Genomic DNA, 23578 nt, shown 5'->3' with positions numbered 1-23578 from the left:
TGTGCACGGTGGTCCAGGGTAGGTGGGTGGGTGTGCACGCTGGTCCAGGGTAGGTGGGTGGGTGTGCATGCTGGTCCAGGGTAGGTGGGTGGGTGTGCACGCTGGTCCAGGGTAGGTGGGTGGGTGTGCACGCTGGTCCAGGGTAGGTGGGTGGGTGTGCACGCTGGTGCAGAGTAGGTCGGTGGGTGTGCACACTGGTCCAGAGTAGGTCAGTGGGTGTGCACGCTGGTCCAGAGTAGGTCAGTGGGTGTGCACGCTGGTCCAGAGTAGGTCAGTGGGTGTGCACGCTGGTCCAGGGTAGGTGGGTGGGTGTGCACGCTGGTCCAGGGTAGGTGGGTGGGTGTGCACGGTGGTCCAGGGTAGGTGGGTGGGTGTGCACGCTGGTCCAGGGTAGGTGGGTGGGTGTGCACGCTGGTCCAGAGTAGGTCAGTGGGTGTGCACGCTGGTCCAGAGTAGGTCAGTGGGTGTGCACGCTGGTCCAGGGTAGGTGGGTGGGTGTGCACGCTGGTCCAGGGTAGGTGGGTAGGTGTGCACGGTGGTCCAGGTAGGTGGGTGGGTGTGCACGCTAGTCCAGGGTAGGTGGGTGGGTATGCACGCTGGTCCAGGTAGGTGGGTGGGTGTGCACGCTGGTCCAGGGTAGGTGGGTGGTTGTGCACGCTGGTCCAGGGTAGGTGGGTGGGTGTGCACGCTGGTCCAGGGTAGGTGGGTGGGTGTGCACGGTGGTCCAGGGTAGGTCGGTGGGTGTGCACGCTGGTCCAGGGTAGGTGGGTAGGTGTGCACGCTGGTCCAGGGTAGGTCAGTGGGTGTGCACGCTGGTCCAGGGTAGGTGGGTAGGTGTGCACGCTGGTCCAGGGTAGGTCGGTGGGTGTGCACGCTGGTCCAGGGTAGATGGGTAGGTGTGCACGCTGGTCCAGGGTAGGTCGGTGGGTGTGCACGCTGGTCCAGGGTAGGTCAATGGGTGTGCACGCTGGTCCAGGGTAGGTCGGTGGGTGTGCACGCTGGTCCAGAGTCCTGGATTTGCTTCAAGATCTGCTCCTTCTAGAGTTCGTTGTCTCTACAAGGTACGTGCCAGAGACCACCTCTTTGACCCTCAGTGGTCAGGAGTTATTCGAAGCTTCGGTTCAAGAGATGAATCATGTTAAGAGAAATTTCCAGGAGTAAAGAATGAAACTAAACAGTCACAGTATTGTGTCTGTGTTACTTGGAACACTTTCGCAAAAGTTTCCAGGGTCACTGGAACGAATCGTAGTACAGTCAAAAGATGACACACTGATCATTTTCCAGACCTTCCTAACCTCTGGAAGTCTTCAGCTATCAGATGTCTAAGAGTGAACCTTAATGACATTTCCAGGACCACACTGGAAATCATGATGCGCGAGACATGGTTCCTTCCGCGACCCAGCTGTGAGGGGACACCGTCACATCCTGAGCTGGAAAGTCCAAGGCAACACGGGCCGTTGCTGAGCACATCCCTCCCTTGCGCTGTGAGGTCTGGGACCTCAGTGTGCAGCATCTTAGCCAACCGCTCCAGGTCTCTTTAACTTGGGCACAGGGGAAGGTCTGGCCTCGAGCGTAGATCCCCTGGCGGAGGTAACTTGGTAAATGTATATGTATGAGACAAGAAGGTCCAGAATACAAATGAACAGCAGACAGGGCGGGCGAGGAGGCTTATCCTTTACTTATACATCAGAAATACATTATATTGTATGTTTGTATAATTTTGTATTGTATTGAAATGAACGTTATATTTCAGAGAAGATGCGATGCCTTGTAGACTACATAGGACGAAGCTGTAAAGGCCTTCAGTCCTGTGCCATGAATGAGGCCGAGATGCCTCACAGCGCAGCATGAATGAGGCAGTTCCAGCCAGGGTTCACAGAGGATGAGGCGGAAGTTGGACTGAGGGAGGTTATCAGGTGATGGGTATTAGTCACTGGGTTGTAGACACTAGCAATCATTCAAGGAAGTCGAACCATCTTTAGAAACGTCTTACATTACCATGTCGTACTCTCTGTTTCATTAAAACTAAATATCCAGTTTAGTTACAGCATCTCCCTCCCTCCCTCCGTGCACCAGCATATACTGCTTTCTAATTTCACATTCTTTGCGTTCTCTGCCGGTTCCCCATTATAAGCATTTATGTAAAAGGGTCGAAAGAGTTCAACAGTTCATGACCCCAAGTTTTGGGTATGGGGGGCAAAGAAGTCCCAAGATCCCGCCTGTATCTGCTGCCAACGGGAAGGAAGGCTCAAGCAGTAGCAACAATGGATCCTCCAAGAACCATACCTACTTGATAAGACCTGACTCTTTTTCCATTCATTCTCGTTGGTGCTCGTAGTCTTTGTACAAATCTTTCTTTGGCAGAACACCTTGTAACCAACACCATTCCTGATATCTTACTTCTTATGATTCCAGTGCAAAAGAGGAATTCAGCACTAACGCCCCTATTGCACGTCTCAGGACCTGGAGACTACGTCGTTTGGTTCCATATTTGTCTGCCAAAAACCATTGTTTTCCCTTGTTTCTTTACCTGTTCGCTTAACTCTAAACTTCATGACTTCATGTGTTTGAATTTCTGCCCAGATTCCAATTACAACTCCTTGGCCTCGAGATAAGATCCTTCATATAGACACCTCCGTGTAAACCACTTAGACTAAGGTTGAATCCTTCACATTTTTCATTTTCAGTGTTATGAACAAATTATGAGCCCCTTGCTACCCAAGATCCAGGCCCTCATGACCACTCCTCCAACACATTGGATTTGTTTTCCACTTCCAGACCTCCACGCTACAGTTACATAGTCTCACTCCCAGTTCGTCCACCTGGCTACACTCTTGTAGATGTTCCCACTTTTGGTTGCATCTCTTCCTCCAGCTGATCATAGTCAACATCACTACTGTCACTACATTAACGACAAAGTAAGAGGTTATTGATCTCCTTGACGCTTCTGTCTCTGCTAAGTTGACAGTAAGGATTATTGTTGCCAGAATTAAGACATACATTCCCTCTTCCTTTATGAGTGTCTCTTCTTCCAGTCCATGGTTCAACCAATCCTTTCCTGAGGCCATACCGGCGAGGGATTTGGCATATATTCCCTACAGAAAAAATAAACTTGCTACACCTCTCATTACCCTCTCATCTCTCCCAGAACTGCTGAGGATATGTAGTTCTCAAAGCAAAGCTTTACATTATATAAAAGAAGTTCACCAACTTCTCCTCGTCCACTCATAAGTCTCTCTAGTCTTTAGCCAAAAGTATTCCTCACAACATCTGCTGTGTTACCTTTACTCCACCTTTCCATTCCAGCGATGCTGTGGCTGTCTCTTCTAATAACAGAGCAACTCCTTTTGGTCGTCTTTACGCCTACAACTCCACCTTGGATGACTAACATTCCTTCACGCTCTCTTACACCTCTTGCTAACCCCGGGTCCTTCCTGTCATCTTTTCCCAGATAGTCCACAATGCACTTCTCTTCTGAACATAAGCAAAGCGTATGGACAAGACGGCATCCCTCCTCCTACTTTGAAGCAGTGTGCCTCTGTGCTTGCGCTTGTGCTTGCTCGTCTTTTCGCTTCAAACCAGAACTTTTCTTTCATCTTGGAGACATGTACTGATACAGTCCGTCCCAGAGATGGAGGACTATTCTAACACCTTCCAATTATCGACCTGCTGTTCTGACTTCAACTGTTTCTAATGTTTACAAATCTCTTCTCAACTCACTCCTTTACAGACGTCATGGATCTCACGGCGATTCTTCCAAGCATTAGCAAGGCTTTCGCATTGCGAGATCCAGCGGTGATCTTATCTCTCCTGCTGTTGTGTAGTCATCCTCTCCTGGGAGATTACAGGGGAATTTGTGTTGTTGCCCTTGATATTTCGAAAGCTTTTGACTTTGTGTAGAATTGGGATGTAATATCTAACCTTACCATTTCTCCTTCCTCCCATACTCTGTTCTTTCATGTCTGCCACACTCTCTGGCGAGACTAACTCAATAATTGTTGAAGGATTAACTTCTCCCACTCTCCCACCAACAGGGGTGTCTCTCAGGGTCTTCTCCTGCGTCCTACATTCTTTCTCCTTTTATTCAACCATTTCCTTTCTACAACAGGTAACCAAAGGCACTCGTATGCTGTCGACTCAACATTGTATTCATCAAAACCTTTCACAACCGCTCCATCTTCTCTTGCTCAATTTACGTCCCATCTCGTCACAGCTTCCTCCACAAACCCAGATTCGAACAGGTTCTCCCAGTGGGACAGTAGCGACCTAGACAAGCTTAATGCCTCTATATCCCCTCCTAATTACCTTTCTTGAGCCACTTACACCCATAATGATGGTTCAGTTATTCCACCACTCATTCCAATAAGCACACGTGGTATCATCGTATCATCTAATCCTTTTCTGAAAACTCCACATCAACAGCTAATTCTGCTTCTACGAAACTGGAAATTCTATTCCGATGCTGGAAATTCTACTCCTTTGAGCAGTCGCTCCGATCATTATACAAAGGTTTACATAGCATTGTTTTCACAACTGGTAAGTTCGAGCTCTGCATCCCTACAGAACAGACTCTCGTCCAAAACGGTTTGACTCATCAGCTGTACTTAACGTGTAGGGTGATGAGAGGGATGCTTAATGTGTAGGGTGATGAGAGGGGAGCTTAATGTGTAGGGTGATGAGAAGGGATGCTTAAGGTGTAGGGTGATGAGAGGGGAGCTTAAGGTGTAGGGTGACGAGAGGGGAGTTTAAAGTGTAGGGTGATGAGAGGAGAGCTTAATGTGTAGGGTGATGAGAGGGGAGCTTAATGTGTAGGGTGATGAGAGGGGAGTTTAATGTGTAGGGTGATGGGCGAGTTTATATGGGGTAGGGTAAATGAGAGTGAATATAAGTGGTATGGTTCTGTTGAGAGATGGGGAGTAATATTGATATTTGTAGAGCAGTGTCAGTGTCATTCGTAGGTTTCTGTAGCGTGGTTGGAGTGTGGGATACCCAATCGTGTAGAGTGGCTGTATATCTGACCAAAGGAGAGGATAGACGTTGGCTTTAAGTTGTTGTGCTCAGCTGTAGTTGGAAAGAGAGAGAGAGAATATCTCAGGCTCCTGCTCCCGCCTGGAGGAGATTGAACGATATTCATAAAACTTTCTCGGGAGAGACAAAAAATAATCTGAAATATCAAACGAACTCGAATGAAATTGGACCAAGTTTCTTTCTCTGGAAGGTGCCACAGCGAATCTAACAACCAAGCCACAGTAATCTCAGGTAAGTCGTCCTAAATGTGATAATCTGACGCCGCCATTCGCCCCTGATGTCTTCTGAGCTTTAGCTTCGTCTGATATGGATATATATGAGTTCCTCATGACACATAAGTCATGCGAAGGACACTCATAAATTCTCCAGCTCCTCATGATCCTCCTGGGATTTAGCTCTCCACGAGACCGGCGGTGGAGACATATAAAGTCTTTCCCCGTTCTCGTGGCGGAGGTCATACCTGAGGTTCTATTCAGACATTTCTCTTGTATTTCAAAACTGGTAATGGAAGACACACACACACACACTCCCTCCAGCAGTAACAATACACCCTGACACAGCTCAGCACTACGCGCAGGAGCAGACTGTGCTGGACAAAATACATGAACAAAACCTATGATTTCAAGATGAAAGATAAATGTTTGCCTTACACTCAGACACAATCCTGCAAGTTACGTATGTGTGCAAGGATATTGAGTGACAGGTGGTGTAGGTGCTCGAGGGGAGGGCGAAAGGAAGAGAAGACAGTACGTCATCGAGGACAGAGGTCTGGGTCGGTCTATATCCCAGTGTCTTTGTGTTCTCAAGATCTATATAATAAGGTGTTTGGCAGTCGTATGTTAAGGTATTTTTCCTTAATGAATCAGTGAAGGTGTGCGTCTCTGTACTTACCTGTTTGTGATTACCTTTTTGCACAGTACAGAGAGTTCTACACTCGACAGGTTCCTTCCCTTATATTTTGCTCACTTCCACATTGCTGGGTAAATTTATGTATATTCTGTATTCACAGTTTCATAACTTAGTTTATTCCGTTCCTCCACAACTCACTCGGTGAGGGAGAACCTCTTTGCATATTCTCTTTCAAGTTTATTTCCTTACTGGCATCTTCCGGGAACTGTTCATTGTCAACATTGTCTATTTGATTTAGAAGTCTGAAGATCTAACTTTCCTATAAGGATTTCCTTCGGCAATGTTAATCCTGTAAACTATATCTTTTTTCCACCTGTTTCCCGACAGACGTGTTGCCTGAGGGAGTGGGGGAAGGAGAGAGAGAGAGGCTGAGAACGAGAGGAAGGCTTGGGTTTGCTCGCATTCTTCTCTCTGTCATGATGGAGAAATATAGTCTTCAGCTTCTCCCTGTACTTCAGCACTGTTCCTGCTGGTACCATGTGTTATGCGCTCCTCTAACCCTCGCCTGATCGTTCTGTTCCCTGAAGTATGATGACCAAACTCTGAGACGCTATTGTAAGTTGCATGTAACTTACTAAACATTTCCTGATCCTTAACCATCACTGCAGTGTTTGGTCTCGAGCAGCTGATGTTGCTTAGCGAGGTGTCCTGGCGATACTTTGTTTACTATATCGATCGCCAAGTCTTTCTCATTGAGTGACTCACATACTGTGTTTCCCGCCATATCATCGTCATATTTTGTCCTTCTCTCCCTACGTATTATCTTTATCACTTTGTCTTTAGAAAGGTTGAGTTCCACTGTGTGTCAGACCAGTTCTGTGTTGTTGACTGGTTGGTAAGGATATTCACTGCATGTATGGTTCATGGTGAGGGGCTTGAGAATTGGCGGAACGCTTGCATAGTGCCATTGTACAAAGGCAAAGTGGATAAAAGTGAGTGCTCAAGCTACAGAGGTATAAGTTTGTTGAGTATTCCTGGGAAATTATATGGGAGGGTATTGATTGTGAGGGTGAAGGCATGTACAGAGCATCAGATTGGGGAAGAGCAGTGTGGTTTGAGAAGTGGTAGAGGATGTGTGGATCAGGTGTTTGCTTTGAAGAATGTATGTGAGAAATACTTAAAAGATGGATGGATTTGTATAAAGCATTCATGGATCTGGAGAAGGCATAAGATAGGGTTGATAGAGATGCCCTGTGGAAGGTTTTAAGAGTATGTAGTGTGGGAGGTAAATTGCTAGAAGCAGTGAAAAGTTTTTACCAAGGATGTAAGGCATGTGTACGAATAGGAAGAGAGGAAAGTCATTGGTTCCCAGTGAAGAGTCCGTTTGCGGCAGGGGTGTGTGATGTCCCCATGGTTGTTTAATTTGTTTATGGATGGGGTTGTTAGGGAGGTGAATGCAAGAGTTTTGGAAAGACGGCCAAGTATGCAGTCTGTTGTGGATGAGAGAGCTTTGGAAGTGAGTTCGTTGTTGTTCACTGATGATACAGCGCTGGTGGCGGATTCATGTGAGAAACTGCAGAAGCTGGTGACTGAGTTTGGTAAAGTGTGTGAAAGAAGAAAGCTGAGAGTAAATGTGAATAAGAGCAAGGTTATTAGGTACAGTAGGGTTGAGGGTTAAGTCAATTGGGAGGTAAGTTTGAATGGAGAAAAACTGGAGGAAGTGTAGTGTTTTAGATATCTGGGAGTGGATTTGGCAGTGGATGGAACCATGGAAGCGGAAGTGAATCATAGGGTGGGGGAGGGGGCGAAAATTCTGGGAGCGCTGAAGAATGTGTGGAAGTCAAGAACATTATCTCGGAAAGCAAAAATGGGTATGTCTGAAGGAATAGTGGTTCCAACTATGTTATATGGTTGCGAGGCGTGGGCTATGGATAGAGTTGTGCGGAGGAGGGTGGATGTGCTGGAAATGAGATGTCTGAGGACAATATGTGGTGTGATGTGGTTTGATTGAGTAAGTAATGATATGGTAAGAGAGATGTGTGGTAATAAAAAGAGTGTGATTGAGAGATCAGAAGAGGGTGTTCTGAAATGGTTTGGTCACATTGAGAGAATAAGTGAGGAAAGACTGACCAAGAGGATATATGTGTAAGAGGAGGAGGGAACGAGGAGAAGTGGGAGACCAAATTGGAGATGGAAAGATGGAGTGAAAAAGATTATGAGTGATCGGAGCCTGAACATGCAGAAGGGTGAAAGGCGTGCAAGGAATCGAGTGAATTGGAACGATGTGGTATATCGGAGTCGACGTGCTCTCAATGGATTGAACCAGGGCATGTGCGTCTGGGGTAAACCATGGAAAGTTCTGTGGGGCCTGGATGTGGAAAGGGAGCTGTGGTTTCGGTGCATCATTTCCTGATAGCTAGAGACTGAGTGTGAACGAATGTGGCCTTTGTTGTCTTTTCCTAGCGCTACCTCGCACACATGAGGGGGAAGGGGTTGTTATTTCATGTGTGGCGGGTTGGCGATGGGAATGAATAAAGGCGGACAGTATGAATTATGTACATGTGTATATTTGTATATGTCTGTGTGTGTATATATATGTATACGTTGAGATGTATAGGTATGTATATTTGCGTGTGTGGACGTGTATGTATATTCATGTGTATGGGGGTGTGTTGGGCCATTCTTTCGTCTGTTTCCTTGCGCTACCTCGCTAACGCGGGAGACAGCGACAAAGCAAAATAATAATAATTAAAAAAGAATATATACATATATATATATATATATATATATATATATATATATATATATATATATATATATATATATATATATATATGTGTGTGTGTGTGTGTGTGTGTGTGTGTATTTACTGAAGAACGTACGTGTTATTACCATGTGCAACACAGCACACATGATAGAGCTGGTGATATGTGCCCCTCTGGCTCTCATGCCTCATGTTAGCCTAAATAGCGGTCGTCCATCAGTCGCTGGTAATTAGAGTGTCAAGTGTAATTAATGAAGGTCAATCAGTCACCGGGGTAAGCAATATAGTTGAAAATCGTTGCAGTTAAAACAGCCATGACGCCATAACGTCCACATATTTACCAGTGCATATGAAGTGGTAGTTACGCATCAGGTTAATCATCAAGTGACATACAATTGTCTGATAAACTGGGTGAAAATATGGAAGAGATTTAGGGTCGTTGTTAGCTTAAGTTCTAAGGTCACTTTTCACATTCTATAACCTCGTGTGAAGATTAATTTCTAAGTAAATCTGTAGTTACGTTTACCTGTTGATGTATTCTATATTTTCTTTCCCCTGGGGGAAGGTCTCTGGGGTCTGTAGTTGTTTTGATTCTGGGGTTTGTGGGTGTAGGATTCTGGGATCTCTGGGGGTAGAATTCTGGGGTCTCTGGGGGTAGAATTCTGGGGTCTCTGGGGGTAGAATTCTGGAGTCCCTGGGGGTATGGTTTCTAGGGTCTCTGGGGGTAGAATTCTGGGGTTTGTGGGTGTAGAATGCTGGGGTCTCTGGGGGTAGAATTCTGGGGTCTCTGGGGGTAGAATTCTGGGGTCTCTGGGGTAGTATGCTGGGGTCTCTGGGGGTAGAATTCTGGGGTCTCTGGGGGTAGAATTCTGGGGTCTCTGGGGTAGTATGCTGGGGTCTCTGGGGGTAGAATTCTGGGGTCTCTGGGGTAGAATGCTGGGGTCTCTGGGATAGTATGCTGGGGTCTCTGGGGGTAGAATGCTGGGGTCTCTGGGGGTAGAATTCTGGGGTCTCTGGGGGTAGAATGCTGGGGTCTCTGGGATAGTATGCTGGGGTCTCTGGGGGTAGAATGCTGGGGTCTCTGGGGGTAGAATGCTGGGGTCTCTGGGATAGTATGCTGGGGTCTCTGGGGGTAGAATGCTGGGGTCTCTGGGGGTAGAATTCTGGGGTCTCTGGGGGTAGAATGCTGGGGTCTCTGGGGGTAGAATGCTGGGGTCTCTGGGGGTAGAATGCTGGGGTCTCTGGAGGTATGGTTTCTGGGTTAGGTAAGCATTATGAAGGACTATGAAGAACATGGAGCAGCCGACACACAAGATATGAAGGTGTCAAGTGTTCTCGTGGTATAGGTAATGCTAATGAGGTGATTAAAGGTCGTGCAGTATAGTTAGGGTCTTTAACTTCTTCAAGATGGCGGTACGACCCTTGAGCATGAAGTTACGACCTTTGATTATAATGGAATAGCCACAATACCTAGGGTGTCAAACCATCAAGGGTCGTACCGTCATGATCAAGGGTCGTACCCTCATGATCAAGGGTCCTACCGTCATGATCAAGGGTCGTACCGTCATGATCAAGGATCGTACTGTCATGATCAAGGGTCGTACCGTCATGATCAAGGATCGTACCGTCATGATCAAGGGTCGTACCGTCATGATCAAGGGTCGTACCATCATGATCAAGGGTCGTACCATCATGATCAAGGGTCGTACCATCATGATCAAGGATCGTACCATCATGTTCAAGGATCGTACCGTCATGATCAAGGGTCGTACCGTCATGATCAAGGGTCGTACCGTCATGATCAAGGGTCGTACCGTCATGATCAAGGGTCGTACCGTCATGATCAAGGATCGTACCATCATGATCAAGGATCGTACCGTCATGATCAAGGGTCGTACCATCATGATCAAGGATCGTACCGTCATGATCAAGGGTCGTACCGTCATGATCAAGGATCGTACCGTCATGATCAAGGATCGTACCGTCATGATCAAGGGTCGTACCGTCATGATCAAGGATCGTACCATCATGATCAAGGATCGTACCATCATGATCAAGGATCGTACCGTCATGATCAAGGGTCGTACCGTCATGATCAAGGATCGTACCATCATGATCAAGGATCGTACCGTCATGATCAAGGGTCGTACCGTCATGATCAAAGAGTCGTACCGTCATGAGCAAAGAGTCGTACCTTCATGATCAAAAAGTCGTACCGTCATTGTCAAAGGTCTTACCGTCATGATCAAAGGGTCGTACTTTCATAAACAAGGGTCGTTCCGTCATGATCAAGGTTCGAACCCTCATGATCAAAGTGTCGTACTTTCATAAACAAGGGTCGTACCGTCATGATCAAGGGTCGTACCGTCATGATCAGAGAGTCGTACCGTCATGATCAAGGGTCGTACCGTCATGATCAGAGAGTCGTACCGTCATGATCAAGGGTCGTACCGTCATGATCAAGGGTCGTGCCGTCATGATCAAGGGTCGTACCGACATGATCAAGGGTCGTACCGTCATGATCAAGAGTCGTACTCTCATGATGAAAGAGCCGTAGCCTCATGATCAAGGGTCGTACCTTCATGATCAAAGAGTCGTACCGTCATGATCATGGATCGTACCTTCATGATCAAAGAGTCGTACCGTCATGATCAAGGGTCGTACCGTCATGATCAAGGGTCGTACCTTCATGATCAAAGAGTCGTACCGTCATTATCGTACCTTCATAAGCAAGGGTCATAGTGTCGTTTTGTGTTGATTTACAAATATAACCAAATTTAATATTTCTGGCTAACTGAATCTCATACAATTTCCACACGACCCTAAACCAGAATATCTGATGATATAAACCGCAGGTTAAAAACCACAACATCCCCGTTAAAAACCACAATATCCCCGTTAAAAACCACAACATCCCGTTAAAAACCACAATATCTCCGTTAAAAACCACAACTTCCCCGTTAAAAACCACAACTTCCCCGTTAAAAACCACAACATCCCCGTTAAAAACCACAACTTCCCCGTTAAAAACAACAAAATCTCCGTTAAAAACCACAACATCCCCGTTACAACATCTCCGTTAAAAAACCACAACATCCCCGTTAAAAACCACAACATCCCCGTTAAAAACCACAAAATCTTCGTTAAAGACCGCAACATCACGTTAAAAACCACAACATCCCCGTTAAAAACCACAAAATCTCCGTTAAAAACCACAACATCCCGGTTAAAAACCACAACATCCCGGTTAAAAACCACAACATCCCGGTTAAAAACCACAACATCCCGGTTAAAAACCACAACATCCCCGTTAAAAACCACAACATCCCGGTTAAAAACCACAACATCCCGGTTAAAAACCACAACATCCCCGTTAAAAACCACAACATCCCGGTTAAAAACCACAACATCCCCGTTAAAAACCACAACATCCCCGTTAAAAACCACAACATCCCCGTTAAAAACCACAACATCCCCGTTAAAAACCACAACATCGCCGTCATTCCTAGACAAAGGTCATTATAAAAAGTTGCGGGTATGATATGTTGACTCCATCTCATATTGTGATGTCATCTGCCAGAGGGATGGTCACACTGTGTGAGGCTGGGTGGGTACAGTGTAGCAGAGGGATGGTCACACTGTGTGAGGCAGGGTGGGTACAGTGTAGCAGAGGGATGGTCACACTGTGTGAGGCAGGGTGGGTACAGTGTAGCAGAGAGATGGTCACACTGTGTGAGGCAGGGTGGATACAGTGTAGCAGAGAGATGGTCACACTGTGTGAGGCAGGGTGGGTACAGTGTAGCAGAGGGATGGTCACACTGTGTGAGGCAGGGTGGATACAGTGTAGCAGAGAGATGGTCACACTGTGTGAGGCAGGGTGGGTACAGTGTAGCAGAGAGATGGTCACACTGTGTGAGGCGAGTTGGGTACAGTGTAGCAGAGGGATGGTCACACTGTGTGAGGCAGGTTGGGTACAGTGTAGCAGAGGAATGGTCACAGTGTGTGAGGCAAGGTGGGTACAGTGTAGCAGAGAGATGGTCACACTGTGTGAGGCAGGGTGGATACAGTGTAGCAGAGGAATGGTCACAGTGTGTGAGGCAGGGTGGGTACAGTGTAGCAGAGAGATGGTCACACTGTGTGAGGCAGGGTGGATACAGTGTAGCAGAGAGATGGTCACACTGTGTGAGGCAGGGTGGGTACAGTGTAGCAGAGAGATGGTCACACTGTGTGAGGCGGGTTGGGTACAGTGTAGCAGAGGGATGGTCACACTGTGTGAGGCAGGTTGGGTACAGTGTAGCAGAGAGATGGTCACACTGTGTGAGGCAGGTTGGGTACAGTGTAGCAGAGGGATGGTCACACTGTGTGAGGCGGGTTGGGTACAGTGTAGCAGAGGGATGGTCACAGTGTGTGAGGCAGGGTGGGTACAGTGTAGCAGAGGGATGGTCACACTGTGTGAGGCAGTGTGGGTACAGTGTAGCAGAGGGATGGTCACACTGTGTGAGGCAGTGTGGGCACAGTGTAACAGAGGGATGGTCACACTGTGTGAGGCGGGTTGGGTACAGTTTAGTAGAGGCATGGTCACAGTGTGTGAAGCAGGGTGGGTACAGTGTAGCAGAGGGATGGTCACAGTGTGTGAGCCAGGGAGGGTGCAGTGTAGCAGAGGGATTGTCACACTGTGTGAGGCAGGGTGGGTACAGTGTAGCAGAGGGATGGTCACACTGTGTGAGGCAGGGAGGGTGCAGTGTAACAGAGGGATGGTTACAGTATGTGAGACAGGGTGGGTGCAGTGTAGCAGATGGATGGTCACACTGTGTGAGGCGGGGTGGGTGCAGTGTTGCAGATGGATGGTCACACTGTGTGAGGTCGGGTGGGTACTGTGTGACAGATGGATGGTCACACTGTGTGAGGCGGGGTGGGTGCAGTGTAGCAGATGGATGGTCACACTGTGTGAGGCGGGGTGGGTGCAGTGTGACAGATGGATGGTCACACTGTGTGAGGCAGGGTGGGTGCAGTGTTGCAGAAGGATGGTCACACTGTGTGAGGCAGGGTGGGTGCAGTGTTGCAGATGGATGGTCACACTGTGTGAGGCAGGGTGGGTGCAGTGTAGCAGATGGATGGTCACACTGTGTGAGGCGGGGTGGGTGCAGTGTAGCAGATGGATGGTCACACTGTGTGAGGCAGGTTGGGTACAGTGTAGCAGAGGGCATGGTCACAGTGTGTGAGGCAGGTTGGGTACAGTGTAGCAGAGGGCATGGTCACACTGTGTGAGGCGGGTTGGGTACAGTGTAGCAGAGGGCATGGTCACACTGTGTGAGGCGGGGTGGGTACAGTGTAGCAGAGGGATGGTCACACTGTGTGAGGCGGGGTGGGTACAGTGTGACAGATGGATGGTCACACTGTGTGAGGTCGGGTGGGTACAGTGTGTGCCACATGGACACTGTGTTCTGTTACAGTGTGGTAATCGATCCACCACACTATGCCCCCCTCCAGTATGGTTGTATGTCCACTCCAGTATGGTATTATGTCTCCTTCCAGTATGGTAATATATCCCCATCCGGTATGGCAAAATGTCCCCATCCAATATGGCAAAATTCTCCCTTCCATTATGGTAATGTGTCCCTCCGGAGCGGCGATATGTCCCTCTCCAGTATCATGATTATAATATGTCCTCTTCCTGTATGCTGATATGTCCCCCTCTTGTCCAGTAATATGTCCCCCTTCAGTATGGTAATATGTCCTTGTACAGTATGGTAGTATGAAACCCACTTCAGTCTCGTAATAAATTCCCCTCCAGTATGGTAATATGCCCCATACAGTATAGTAATATACTCCCCTCTAGTATGGTCATATGCCCCGTATAATATGGCAATATGTCCCCTACAGTATGATAATATACCCGCTTCCGATATGGCAATATTTTCACCTCCAGTATTATAGAATATTCCTCTACAGTATGGTGATATATCCCCCTCCAGTATGGTAATATGTTCCTATTCAGTATAATAGTGTTTCCTTCCCAAGGCAATATGTCCTCCCTTTACACAGTACTGAACATACCCCTGTAATCTATATGTTAATATGTCCCCCTGCCTTTATACAGTAAGGTAGTATATCTCCCTGTCTTCATCAAATAGGGTTGCATACCTCCCTTTCTTTATACAGGATGATGATATATTTCCCTTTCTTTATACAGGATGATGATATATTTCCCTTTCTTTATACAGGATGATGATATATTTCCCTTTCTTTATACAGGATGATGATATATTTCCCTTTCTTTATACAGGATGATGATATATTTCCCTTTCTTTATACAGGATGATGATATATTTCCCTTTCTTTATACAGGATGATGATATATTTCCCTTTCTTTATACAGGACGATAATATATTTCCCTTTCTTTATACAGGATGATAATATATTTCCCTTTCTTTATACAGGATGATGATATATTTCCCTTTCTTTATACAGGATGATGATATATTTCCCTTTCTTTATACAGGATGATGATATATTTCCTTTCTTTATACAGGATGATAATACATTTCCCTTTCTTTATACAGGATGATGATATATTTCCCTTTCTTTATACAGGATGATAATATATTTCCCTTTCTTTATACAGGATGATAATATATTTCCCTTTCTTTATACATGATGATAATATATTTCCCTTTCTTTATACAGGATGATAATATATTTCCCTTTCTTTATACAGGATGATAATATATTTCCCTTTCTTTATACAGGATGATAATATATTTCCCTTTCTTTATTCAGGATGATGACATATTTCCCTTTCTTTATACAGTATGATAATATATATCCCTTTCTTTATACAGGATGATAATATATTTCCCTTTCTTTATACAGTATGATAATATATCTTCCTGCCTTTATACAGTAAGGGAGAATCTCTTCCTACCTTTTCACAGTAGGGTAATATGTTTCCCTCCCTTTATACAATCACTCCCACCTTGTGTACCGTAAAGTATCATACCCCGCCTCCTATATTATCATACCCCAGTATGGTAATATGTCTCTCACCCTATATACAGTATGGTAGTGTGTTCCCCCTCTATAATATGCCCCCTTTCCTTTATACAGTATGGCAGTATGTCGCCTTCCCTGCAGTATGTAGTAAGTCCCTCTCCCTATTTACAGTATGGTAGTATGTCTCCTTCCATTATGTCTCCCTTTCTATAATACAATACCCCAACGGTAGGTATGTCGCTTGTCTCTACTGTAACATACCAGGAAAATACAGCATACATCCATAATACAAATATATGAACTAAAATCTTAGGTAATTGTGTAATACAGCAATAATACATCCATCTCCCCGCCCAGGTACCCAGCCCCCCCCCCCCCACCTCCCGTAATACAATATCCCGCCCCAAAAATCGAGGGTCATCTGGGCTGGATGGGCGACCCACCCGAGCGAGTTACACCTCAAATTGGACCATAAACTTGCCTGCCTGCCACTTGCACAGCTCTGTATAGCCCCGAATGGATGTTCGCTCCGTACTTCTACCTTATGAATATTTCTTAACACACAAACAGTGTTTTTTCTTCCTCTTTTTCACATTATTGATGTATAGACATTCTGTGTTTTTGCTGTGTATACATATGTATCTTGGTGATGGATATGGGATAAGCATTTAGTTCTGTCCAGGGAATGGTCTCTCTGTATATTCCTTGGAATGAGTAGAATGTATTACATTCTTGATTTTATATCTAGACTTGAATAAATATATATATATATATATATATATATATATATATATATATATATATATATATATATATATATATATATATATATATATATATATATATATATGTATGTATGTATGTATATAGAAAAAGAGGGCAAATGAGAGTTGGAGTGAGAGAGTATCATTAGATTTTAGGGAGAATAAAAAGATGTTTTGGAAGGAGGTAAATAAAGTGCGTAAGACAAGGGAACAAATGGGAACTTCAGTGAAGGGGGCTAATGAGTTGGTGATAACAAGTAGTGGTTATGTGAGAAGGAGATGGAGTGAGTATTTTGAAGGTCTGTTGAATGTGTTTGATGATAGAGCGGCTAACGCGGGAGACAGCTACAAAGCAAAATAAATAAATAGATACAATGTATATATATATATATATATATATACATATATATATATATATATATATATATATATATATATATATATATATATATATATATATATATGTTATTTTCTATTTATTTTACTTTGTCGCTGTCTCCCGCGTTAGCAAGGTAGCGCAAGGAAACAGACGAAAGAATGGCCCAACCCACACACATACACATGTATATACATACACGCCTACACGCGCTAATATACATACCTATACATCTCAACATATACATATATATATACACACACAGAATATACATATATACAGATGTACATAATTCATACTGTTTGCCTTTATTCATTCCCATCGCCACCTCGCCACACATGAAATAACAGCCCCCTCCCTCATCGTGTGTGCGAGGTAGCGCTAGGAAAAGACAACAAACGCCACATTCGTTCACACTCAGTCTCTAGCTGTCATGTAATAATACACCGAAACCACAGCTCCCTTTCCACATCCAGGCCCCACAGAACTTTCCATGGTTTAACCCAGACGCTTCACATGCCCTGGTTCAATCCATTGACAGCACGTCGACCTCGGTATACCGCATCGTTCCAATTCACTCTATTCCTTGCACGCCTTTCACCCTCCTGCATGTTCAGGCCCCGATCGCTGAAGATCTTTTTCACTCCATCTTTCCATCTCCAATTTGGTCCCCCACTTCTCCTCGTTCCCTCCACCTCTGACACATATATCATCTTGGTCAATCTTTCCTCACTCATTCTCTCCATGTGACCAAACCATTTCAAGACACCTCTCCTGCTCTCTCAACCACACTCCTTTTATTACCACACATCTCTCTTACCCTATTATTACTTAGTCGATCAAACCATCTCACACCACATATTGTCCTCTAACATCTCATTTCCAGCACATCCACCCTCCTCCGCACAACTCTATCCATAGCCCACGCCTCGCAACCATACAACATTGTTGGAACCACTATTCCTTCAAACATACCAATATTTGCTTTCCGAGATAATGTTTTCGACTTCCACGCATTCTTCAACGTTCCCAGAATATATATATATATATATATATATATATATATATATATATATATATATATATATATATATATATATATATATATATATATATATATATATATATATATATATATATATATACATAAATATATATATATATATATATATATATATATATATATATATATATATATATATATATATATATATATATATACACATAAATATATATATATATATATATATATATATCCCTGGGGATAGGGGAGAAAGAATACTTCCCACGCATTCCTCACGTGTCGTAGAAGGCGACTAAAGGGGACAGGAGCGGGTGACTGGAAACCCTCTCCTCCTTGTATTTTAACTTTCTAAAAGGGGAAACAGAAGAAGGAGTCGCGCGGGGAGTGCTCATCCTCCTCGAAGGCTCAGATTGGGGTGTCTAAATGTGTGTGGATGTAACCAAGATGAGAAAAAAGGAGAGATAGGTAGTATGTTTGAGGAAAGGAACGTGAATGTTTTGGCTCTGAGTGAAACGAAGCTCAAGGGTAAAGGGGAAGAGTAGTTTGGGAATGTCTTGGGAGTAAAGTCAGGGATTAGTGAGAGGACAAGAGCAAGGGAAGGAGTAGCACTACTCCTGAAACAGGAGTGGTGGGAGTATGTGATAGAGTGTAAGAAAGTAAACTCTAGATTGATATGGGTAAAACTGAAAGTGGATGGAGAGAGATGGGTGATTAGTGGTGCATATGCACCTGGGCATGAGAAGAAAGATCATAAGAGGCAAGTGTTTTGGGAGCAGCTGAATGAGTGTGTTAGTGGTTTTGATGCACGAGACCGGGTTATAGTGATGGGTGATTTGAATGCAAAGGTGAGTAATGTGGCAGTTGAGGGAATAATTGGTATACATGGGGTGTTCAGCGTTGTAAATGGAAATGGTGAAGAGCTTGTAGATTTATGTGCTGAAAAAGGACTGGTGATTGGGAATACCTGGTTTAAAAAGCGAGATATACATAAGTATACGTATGTATGTAGGAGAGATGGCCAGAGAGCGTTATTGGATTACGTGTTAATTGACAGGCGCGCGAAAGAGAGACTTTTGTATGTTAATGTGCTGAGAGGTGCAACTGGAGGGATGTCTGATCATTATCTTGCAGAGGCGAAGGTGAAGATTTGTAGAGGTTTTCAGAAAAGATGAGTGAATCTTGAGGGTGACTCGTCATATTCTCAGGATTAAATACAGTACGTCATAGTCTATGTACAAAAGTCAAGGATAACGAAAATACTTTGACAATGAGAGCTCACTGACGTAAGCTCTTCCTGCCTTGTCTGACCAATGACAGCTGGCCTCCATAGGTCAGCTACGCGTGCTGATATGTGACGTCACCAGTTCTCGTCCCGCTCTCGCTGGGTCCGGTCAGACGTCACTATAAACCTGGTCCATGATAAATTAGAAGTTGTGTTTAACGAAACATGAGCAAGACATGATCTGCTTAGATACACACACACACACACACACACACACACACACACACACACACACACACATACATATATATATATATATATATATATATATATATATATATATATATATATATATATATATATATTTATATATATATATATATATATATATATATATATATATATATATATATATATATATATATATATATATATATATATATATATATATATATATATATATATATATATATATATATATATATATATATATATATACATATATATATATATATATATAAATATATATATATATATATATATATATATATATATATATATATATATATATATATATATATATATATATATATATATATATATATGTACATAATTCATACTGTCTGCCTTTATTTATTCCCATCGACACCCCGCCACACATAGAATAACACCCCCTCCCCCCTCATGTGTACGAGGTAGCGCAAGGAAAAGACAACAAAGGCTCCATTCGTTCACATTCAGTCTCTAGCTGTCATATAATAATGCACCGAAACCACAGCTCCCTTTCCACACCCAGGACCCACACAACTTTTCATGATTTACCCCAGACGCTTCACATGCCTTGGTTCAATCCACTGACAGCACGTCGACAAAGGTATACCACATCGTTCCAATTCACTCTATTCTTTGCACGCCTTTCACCCTCCTGCATGTTCAGGCCCCGATCACTCAAAATCTTTTTCACTGTATCTTTCCACCTCCAATTTGGTCTCACTTCTCGTTCCCTCCACCTCTGACACGTATATCCTCTTGGTCAATCTTTCCTCACTCATTCTCTCCATGTGACCAAACCATTTCAAAACACCCTCTTCTACTCTCTCAACCACAATCTTTTTTATTTCCACACATCTCTCTTACCCTAACATTACTTACTCGATCAAACCACCTCACACAACATATTGTCCTCAAACATCTCATTTCCAGCACATCCACCCTCCTGCGCACAACTCTATCCATAGCCCACGCCTCGCAACCATACAATATTGTTGGAACCACTATTCCTTCAAACATAACCATTTTTGCTTTCCGAGATAATGTTCTCGACTTCCAAACATTCTTCAAGGCTCCCAGAATTTTCGCCCCCTCCCCCACCCTATGATCCACTTCCGCTTCCATGGTTCCATCCGCTGCCAGATCCACTCCCAGGTATCTAAAACACATTACTTCCTCCAGTTTTTCTCCATTCAAACTTACCTACTAATTGACTTGACCCTCAACCTTACTGTACCTAATAACCTTGCTCTTATTCACATTTACTCTTAACTTTCTTCTTTCACACACTTTACTAAACTCAGTCACCAGCTTCTGCAGTTTCTCACATGAATCAGCCACCAGCGTTGTATCATCAGCGAACAGCAACTGACTCACTTCCCAAGCTCTCTCATCCACAACAGACTGCATACTTGCCCCTCTTTCCAAAACTCTTGCATTCACCTCCCTAACAACCCCATCCATAAACAAATTAAACAGCCATTCAGACATCACACACCCCTGCCGCAAACCTACATTCACTAAGAACCAATCACTTTCCTCTCTTCCTACACGTACACATGCCTTACATCCTCGATAAAAACTTTTCACTGCTTCTAACAACTTGCCTCCCACACCATATATTCTTATTACCTTCCACAGAGCATCTCTATCAGCTCTATCATATGCCTTCTCCAGATCCATAAATGTTACATACAAATTAATTTGCCTTTCTAAGTATTTCTCATATACATTCTTCAAAGCAAACACCTGATCCACACATCTTCTACCACTTCTGAAACCACACTGCTCTTCCCCAATCTGATGCTCTGTACATGCCTTCACCCTCTCAATCAATACCCTCCCATATAATTTACCAGGAATACTCAGCAAACTTATACCTCTGTAATTTGAGCACTCACTCTTATCCCCTTTGCCTTTGTACAATGGCACTATGCAAGCATTCCACCAATCCTCAGGCACCTCACCATGAATCATACATACATTAAATAACCTTACCAACCAGTCAACAATACAGTCACCCCCTTTTTTAATAAATTCCACTGCAATACCATCCAAACCTGCTGCCTTGCAGGCTTTCATCTTCCGCAACGCTTTTACTACCTCTTCTCTGTTTACCAACTCATTTTCCCTAACCATCTCACTTTGCACACCTCCTCGACCAAAACACCCTATATCTACCACTTTATCATCAAACACATTCAACAAACCTTCAAAATACTCACTCCTTCTCCTTCTCACATCACCGCGACTTGTTATCACCTCCCCATTAGCCCCCTTCTCTGAAGTTCCCATTTGCTCCCTTGTCTTACGCACCTTAATTACCTCCTTCCAAAACATCTTTTTATTCTCCCTAAAATTTAATGATACTCTCTCACCCCAACTCTCATTTGCCCTCTTTTTCACCTCTTGCACCTTTCTCTTGACCTCCTGTCTCTTTCTTTTATACATCTCCCACTCATTTACATTTTCTCTCTGCAAAAATCGTTCCGATGCCTCTCTCATCTCTTTCACTAAAAATCTTACTTCTTCATCCCACCACTCACTACCCTTTCTAATCAACCCACCTCCCACGCTTCTCATGCCACAAGCATCTTTTGCGCAAGCCATCACTGATTCCCTAAATACATTCCATTCCTCCCCCACTCCCCTTACCTCCTTTGTTCTCACCTTTTTCCATTCTGTACTCAGTCTCTCCTGGTACTTCCTCACGCAAGTCTCCTTCCCAAGCTCACTTACTCTCACCACTCTCTTCACCCCAACATTCTCTCTTCTTTTCTGAAAACCCCTACAGGTCTTCACCTTCGCCTCCACAAGATAATGATCAGACATCCGTCAGTTGCACCTCTCAGCACATTAACATCCAAAAGTCTCTCTTTCACGTGCCTATCAATTAACACGTAATCCAATAACGCTCTCTGGCCATCTCTCATTCTTACATACGTTGTCAATATATATATATATATATGTATATATATATATATTTATATATATATATATATATATATATATATATATATATATATATATATATATATATATATATATATATATATATATATATATATATATATATGTGATTGGTTCTCAGTGAATGTAGGTTTGCGGCAGGGGTGTGTGATGTCTCCATGGTTGTTTAATTTGTTTATGGATGGGGTTGTTAGGGAGGTAAATGCAAGAGTTTTGGAAAGAGGGGCAAGTATGAAGTCTGTTGGGGATGAGAGAGCTTGGGAAGTGAGTCAGTTGTTGTTCGCTGATGATACAGCGCTGGTGGCTGATTCATGTGAGAAACTGCAGAAGCTGGTGACTGAGTTTGGTAAAGTGTGTGGAAGAAGAAAGTTAAGAGTAAATGTGAATAAGAGGAAGGTTATTAGGTACAGTAGGGTTGAGGGTCAAGTCAATTGGGAGGTGAGTTTGAATGGAGAAAAACTGGAGGAAGTGAGGTGTTTTAGATATCTGGGAGTGGATCTGGCAGCGGATGGAACCATGGAAGCGGAAGTGGATCATAGGGTGGGGGAAGGGGCGAAAATTCTGGGGGCCTTGAGGAATGTGTGGAAGTCGAGAACATTATCTCGGAAAGCAAAAATGGGTATGTTTGAAGGAATAGTGGTTCCAACAATGTTGTATGGTTGCGAGGCGTGGGCTATGGATAGAGTTGTGCGCAGGAGGATGGATGTGCTGGAAATGAGATGTTTGAGGACAATGTGTGGTGTGAGGTGGTTTGATCGAGTGAGTAACGTAAGGGTAAGAGAGATGTGTGGAAATAAAAAGAGCGTGGTTGAGAGAGCAGAAGAGGGTGTTTTGAAGTGGTTTGGGCACATGGAGAGGATGAGTGAGGAAAGATTGACCAAGAGGATATATGTGTCGGAGGTGGAGGGAGCAAGGAGAAGAGGGAGACCAAATTGGAGGTGGAAAGATGGAGTGAAAAAGATTTTGTGTGATCGGGGCCTGAACATGCAGGAGGGTGAAAGGAGGGCAAGGAATAGAGTGAATTGGAGCGATGTGGTATACCGGGGTTGACGTGCTGTCGGTGGATTGAATCAAGGCATGTGAAGCGTCTGGGGTAAACCGTGGAAGGCTGTGTAGGTATGTATATTTGCGTGTGTGGACGTATGTATATACATGTGTATGGGGGGGGGGTTGGGCCATTTCTTTCGTCTGTTTCCTTGCGCTACCTCGCAAACGCGGGAGACAGCGACAAAGTATAAAAAAAAAAAAAAATATATATATATATATATATATATATATATATATATATATATATATATATATATATATATATATATA

Source organism: Panulirus ornatus, chromosome 38 (assembly GCF_036320965.1).
Source record: "Panulirus ornatus isolate Po-2019 chromosome 38, ASM3632096v1, whole genome shotgun sequence".
In the NCBI taxonomy this organism is placed as follows: domain Eukaryota; kingdom Metazoa; phylum Arthropoda; class Malacostraca; order Decapoda; family Palinuridae; genus Panulirus; species Panulirus ornatus.
The sequence above is the reverse complement of the archived record's forward strand: the minus strand, read 5'-3'. Positions refer to the sequence as shown.